The 6,918-nt window shown below is 42.7% G+C and overlaps 1 protein-coding gene across 2 annotated transcripts in view; it reads left to right on the top strand.

The window, feature by feature from the left end:
* The window catches only part of LOC119893386 (transcription factor Maf-like), a 47,930-nt gene that overhangs the window by 9,682 nt on the left and 31,330 nt on the right, over positions 1 to 6,918 (top strand). The window contains exon 3 of one of the 2 annotated variants that reach the window (XM_038705509.1): positions 536 to 4,916. The exons of the other annotated variant lie outside the window; for it this stretch is intronic. The gene's annotated coding sequence lies outside the window, so the exon portion shown is untranslated. Of the gene's footprint in view, positions 1 to 535; positions 4,917 to 6,918 lie in introns of those variants that run through there. 2 annotated transcript variants of the gene reach the window in all.

The following is a 6,918-nucleotide window of genomic DNA, read 5'->3' on the forward strand; positions in this document are numbered from 1 at the left end:
GTTAGCACCATGATCCTGTTTCATTTCTCTAGCTGTATATGGTTGAAATGACAAAAAAAGGCAACCTAAGGTCAGTCTAATTTAAATAATTCAAACAGAAGCCTTAAATCTGTAGCACTATAATATCTTAATATTTTCACTATTGGTATAAATCTGACAAAAATTTGTCATGAAGACAGAAGCAATATTGTTGTATCTTTCTTCTGAGTCAAATTAAAACCACAAACCACGTGTTTGTATTGATTTAATTAAATAAGTAAGCACTCATTTGGGACAGGAGACACCTGGGAGGGTTTCATTATTAGATGCATTTTTTCCTCACTTTATATTTAGGTCAATGACGTGTGCGATGTTATGCAGCTCTCTGTTCTTTGGCTCTGACAGTGCTGCTTGATTGACAGTAGGGTTACATGCGCAGTGCTCATGGGATAAGGCCAAAACCTTTGTCTTGACCCTTTGACCTCCTTCACTCTCTCAGCTCTCTCGGAGGAAACAAACACCGTACATTATTTTTGTATTTCTGGCTGACATGCAGATGGACGGATGGTGGGACTACAGACGATGGCGGAGGATGACGGCTTGAGCGAGGGAAAGCAAAGGGCTAGTTTTGTATGCTTTCACATCGGCAGTCAGAAGACGGTGGGAGAGGAAGGATGGAGGCAAAATTAGGGAAGGACTTAAGGGACTGAGGAAAGGAAGGCACCTGGATTTGAATGCAGACATGCATGCCAGGGTGAGAGAACAGGAGGAGGTGAGGAGGCGAAGAAAGGGATGGCAGGAGGGCTCCTGGCCATGGATGCAGACAGACAGGCAGGGTAACCAGAGGCAGGCGGTGACCTTCTCTGCTGCTGGAGGATCGAAGGCTTTATTTAAAGGCCTGGTCAATGCTGGGTGCTGCTGAGGTATCAGCCTCGCAGCCAGGCGACTCATCACCACTGTAATACAACTCTCTACAACCCCTCTCTCTCACACACACGTAGACACACGCACACACACACACACAGACAGGACAGGACACTCTCTGGACACCTCAGGTTTTACACTGTACAGTTCGAGAGCTGGACAGGGGAAACTACAGCATCAGCATCGGCTAATTTTACTGTGCAGCAGACAGTACGCGCTACTTTCCTCATGCGCTCAGCAATGTGAAGCACACGCTTGTTTTGCCTTTGAAATGCACTCCATCACTGTCCACTTATTTTAATGTTGGCCAGTTATAAATGACAACATAACCCACAATTTTCGCTGATATTGACACAGTAAGGATGGAGGTGGTGAAAGTGGTGGTTAAAAAAAAAAGTCAGAATGCAGGCTGCAGGCTGCTGAGGTAGGGCACCTGCTTCTTTGTGTGTGTGTGTGTGTGTGTTCGCATGTGTGTGTGGCTGCGGCGTTAGGACACCTGCATGCTTCAGCACTTTCTGGCAGTCAGGAGCTCTGAGGTCACAGGCAGGGGAGTGGAGAGGGCACATTAGAGTAAGCTTCAGATCCCCCACCCACCCACCACACCTCCACGATCCTTCCATACTGCAACTCACACCAACCCCCAAGTTTCCTTCTTCCCCCGTTACCCCACCGTCATCCCTCCGCCTCCTGCTCGTCTTCCCCCCACGGTGACGTCAGCCGCTCGGGGGGGGGGCACAGGGAGGCAAGGTGCCTCTGTGGCTGACAGCAGGCAGGTCAGGTTTTTGTAGACATGGCAGAGGAGGAAGGACACATGCGCACATGCACGCAGTCACGTCAAGATGTGGAAGTATGTAAAGGAGAGGATGCTTAAATTGAAGCACGCGTGCTTCAATTGGGCTGTAAACACCTAAAAAAGCTTTTTCCAATAGTTGGTGGTTAATATCAAAGCTTCAAAAATGGCAGGTAGGAAAAATAGTAATATAAACTAGGCGGAAGATTAATATTGATGTATATCATGATAACTGTTTAGGCTTGTTAATGTTCATCACATTGGACTACGTGGTAATGGCAAACGAGCAGTTTTACTCTGGGGAAAATCTGACTATTGGATCAACGTAGTTAAAACAGTATATCATAATTTTTGATATTGAAGCAAAATTCCACAATATGATTTCAGATGAAAAACAATAAATATCAATGCATCGCCCACACTTACTGTAATTCGAACATTTGTCACTTATAAAACACTACAGCTGTGTTGGAGTCTTTGTGTTCTGCAGCGACAAGGATTTGCTCCATCCACAGCTTGACATACTTCACTATTCATTTACTGCCTGGGATATATATAACTACTAGCTGCTCTGTGTGAGACTCGTTACACTGTTACAGTCTTGATAGTGACACAGAAGTCATCCCTCAATCCAGAAAATCCAAATGACAGGGAGGATATGAACAGGATGTATGCTCATTATCAGGCCTGGTCTGGAAAAAAAGAGAGAGGAAGCAAGTAGATTTGGGTCTGGATCAGAAATAACAAAGAGGGAAAAGATTTGACTTTCCGCAGTTGTAAAGACACACAAACTGAACACAGAACAACTCTGTTTAGATTTGGATTGTTTTTTAAAATGTGTTATGTGTTTTCACTTTCTTCTAAACCACAGAATAGATGATACTTCATGAGAAAGCTTCTCCCTCAAGCCAAACCTCCAAACATCAACCCGCTCCTCTTTTTAACTTGTGTTTAGTTTTCTCTCCGATGTTTCAGTTGTTTAAGCCTGGATTGTGTTGTTTTATTCAAACATAATTAGTTGTAAAGCTGTTGCCATTGTGTGTGTGTGTGTGTGTGTGTGTGTGTGTGTGTGTGTGTGTGTGTGTAAGCCTCAGAGCCACTGTTGTCCTCAGGTTGTGACTGTGTGTTCACAGCATGATTGAGAAAGGAAGTTGTGATCAGCCGGAGGTTAGTGTGATATAATGTATTCCCCTGAATAACCTCAGCCAGCAGCCCAGGGCCTTCCTCTCGCCCGCAGCCTCCTTCTCCTTACACACACATAAACACACACACACACTCCTTCCTCGCTCCACTCGTGTCACCATCCCATCCTCTCTCCCTGCGGTGACTGCCCAATGCTAGCTGCTTAGCGTTGCACCCAGTGTCTAATTGAATTCCAACACTCCAGTGTTAGCTCCTGATGCTATAGAGATGTTAACACGGCACAATACTAACAGTCCTCGGGACGTGTTTCAACACCACTCTCCTAAAGAGAAAATGAGTGCTAAGCTCACTCTGGCAGCGCATGATTTATTTAAAGCTCCAAACTATGTCTTCTGCATCCCCTAAAGGATCGTTTTTTATAGCCATGAGCGAATCAGCACTTCATATACACACATGCAGCACATACAGAATGTTTTGTGGCTACACTGTTGGTAGACAGAATGTGTGTTTCCTCTCACTTCTCAAGCTTCTACTCGAGTGTATCTATTGTGCCTTATATAAATGTGTCTGCTGCTCTCTCTGCATCCATATTGCTGGCGATGCCGTCCATCCCCTCTCCCTGACACCCTCACTTTTATTCCCTGGCTCTCAAACACTAGCTCTGGGCGTTAATGGCACATATTTCCTGGGCCTGGCTGAAACGGGATGCATCTTCCCCTTGTTAGCTTGATAAATAACCATGCTGCTGGGAAAGTGCTGAATTTTAGCTTTCAGCCTCTATTTTCTGCTGGATGACATTAATTTTAAGTGCTGAGAAGGAGCTAACTAATACAGACAAATAAATAAGGTGGAGTAAGGGAAGGTGCAGCGGTGCTGGAGTCACTCTGCTGTGTCGTCCCCCACCCCCCTTTACCTTTTTATACACAAGCATATATGCAATATGCAAACCTGCAAAAATATACAATACACACAAGGGTCAATCAAGCAAGCACAGTCACACTTAGTTTCTCAATAGATGCTTCTGCTGTTGTCCCAACTGTGAAATCATCTTGTACGACCTGCAGAGGTCAAATGTTTAACATGTTGCAGGCAGACAGACAGTCTGTCAGGCTGAAAGTAAGATTGGCTCCATGCTATCTACTGTCTGTGTCCGTCGATCCTCTCTGTCTGTCCCTCTTACCCTCTCATTCTGTCTTCCCGAATTCTGTGTTTCAACAGAAATAGAGATTAGCGAGGCAGTAATGTGGCGGCAGATCACAGTGCACACACTATGGATAAATTGTCCTTATATGAGTTTATAGAAACAACAAAACATAGATCAGGTTGGAAATTAAGTGGCTCATTTGTGGATTGTAATTGAGAGGTAGTTAATTATTGTTTAAGAAAAGATAAGAAAAAAGTTGTTTTCTAGATAAAATACTTATATTAAAGCCCCTTAAACTAGATGAATACAGGTTAAATTATATTATTTATTGCATTGTTGTTTGTGTGTGCCGCATTTGTGGATATGTGCCATATTTGCTGTGCTGTAACAGCATGAAGGCAGGTTCATCTCCATCATGTTTGCTGTTTGGAAAGTATTCAGTGTTCTTGTAGTCAACACCAGACTCTAAGCTTCATCAGCTGCACTACATGGACATTTGACATGGAGAAAAATATAATGTAAGAAAGTAGATCAGTATACAAAATTAAATTTGAATCTCCCAAAATATCAACTTTTATCATATTTTGCTTATTATTTTCATCTTGATCCTGTACATTTTTATTGCTGTCCTTTAATTTATTTATTTTTATTTGGTTTTATTTAATTGTACATTCTTTTTTCTTGTTTTACAATTTTGAACCCACAAAACCCCAAGATGACTTGACATTTAGAAAAAGCTTCTGTCACATGACAGCAGCAAAAGCACAGCAATAAATGTGTTTTACTGCTGGCCTATAAACAAAGAACACAAGGATGTCGACAGGACAAACCCAGCACTACTGATGCTGTGAATCTACTTTTATCAGTTCCAGCATGCAGGATTATACTTAGATGCATGACTATCAGTTGCAGGTCACACACACACACACACACACACACACACACACACACACACACACGCACACACACATAGTCGATAGTTTTTTAAAAATGCTTTCAAACACGTAACTGTTCCTGTGCATTCACATTCATTATTTGTTGCACAAATCCATGTAAACCGCACAGAGAACACACACACACACACACACATGCGTACCTCTGTTGTGCATAACACAACACAATGAAGTGGCTTTGGCTGAGACACCTCATACATTATTTTAACAATGTATAGCGCGGTGAATAAAAAGGTCACTGGTTGAGAACTGGCTCCATGTAACAATAAGATGCATGAACTGAGCACTGCAGGCCCTTCAGTCAGCATCCTGCTGCTGAACGCTACGAGGAGGAAACACATGTGAGCTAGAGTGATAGATTCTACTGTAGGCTGTGTGTGTGTGTTCATTCAGTGTTTACGGGGCACCGTTGTGAAACACCTTATAACAATAGATTTACTTGGTCTATCATTATTGATTGTACATTTTTCCCTTTTGCCCTTTGCCTCACTCTGACAAATGTCTTTTATTACGACAACATTTAGCTTTTAAAGCACATCGTGAGCTGAGATTTTGTTTTGAAAGCAAAGCTTTTATTAGACTAGTTCTATTTTTGTATCCGAATACGCTCTCACTCTGCAGATGCGATGCAAGCATCTGCGTGTTTCTGTTTGCAAAGCAGGGTTTAATTTTCAGGGTGTATTTATCACATGCTGTCATGTTGCGGTCACATGACCACATGAACCACTGCCAGCAATTAAGGCTTATAAATCACTCATTTACAGGAAGAGAAGGAGGGACGGAGTCGGGCACCAAGGAAACGAGAGAGTGATAACAGAGAGGGAGAGGAATAATGAATAGCCTGTACCCCTTCACAGATATTTTATTCTTTCATTTTTTTTGAGCCATGATGGTGAATGTTATTGTGTTTGGGCAGTGTAGTATGAACTGTTGCCAGTGAGGCTCATTGACTCCTACAGGCAGAGACAAAGAGACAGATGGTAGTCGTTTGTGTGGTTTACTGTGATTGTGACCTGACTGCATTGCTTTATTTACTGGTGCAGGTGTGTGTGTGTGTGTGTGTGTGTGTGTGTGTGTGTGTGTGTATGTGTTCGTGTGTGCAGCTAAGCCACGACTGCATAAGCAAATGCATTTGTGTCATGACAGAAAAAGAGATGCAGAGAACATACAAACACAGTCATTTCACACTCTCTCTCTCATTCCTGCTGATGGATTTCCTCTCAGTCTAAACAGGAGAGCAAACACTCCGATGGCTCTGCATGCAGCTATTCCAGAAACCCAACAATGCTGGATTTTAACTATAGTATCCTTAGTTTCCATCAGTGTGTAGATGGAAATATTGTTTTAATGCAGAATTTAACCTGCCTGCCTAGAAATTGAGACATAGCACATAACTGTGAGCTTTAGTTGATGATCAGACACAAGTCTTAGAGATTTCCTACGATGTCTAACCTGTGTAGCGTCTGTATAAGTTACATCAGACTGTGTGTTTCAGCAGCCCGGGTCAGTGCTCTGCAGAGTCTCAGCCTGTCCACTCTCCTGATTAAAGATTCATGACAAAAAAAAAGAGAGAGAAAAAAAAAAGAAAAAACGGCTTGCTTTTAATGGGCTGGAAGACGAAGAAAGAAGCAGAAGAGAGGAGTGGGAAGGAGACAAGCTGCGGTTTCTGTTCTGACAGTCTGAACTCTCATTCACTAAAGACAGTCACTAACTGACTAAAGGTGTGTTTACAATGAGACCATTGAGAGCTGAGTGAGTTGGGTTTCCTGCTGCAGAGGCAATATGATAACAAAAGATCTGGGATCAAATTTCACTCTGTAAATGTTTAAGGGGGTGTTTGTTATGTAAAGAGTTATTGTATTTTAAATTAATTGCTGACTTTATTGTGCAGGAAGACGTCTTATGGCTGTGTGTGTGTGTGTATGTGTGTGTGTGTGTGTGTGTGTGTGTGTGTGTGTGTGTAATAATGGTGTTGTCAACAGAGG

This window comes from Micropterus salmoides, unplaced genomic scaffold, assembly GCF_014851395.1.
Source record: "Micropterus salmoides isolate LMB-PRFRI ecotype aquatic unplaced genomic scaffold, ASM1485139v1 Ms_hic_scaffold_8, whole genome shotgun sequence".
NCBI lineage: Eukaryota > Metazoa > Chordata > Actinopteri > Centrarchiformes > Centrarchidae > Micropterus > Micropterus salmoides.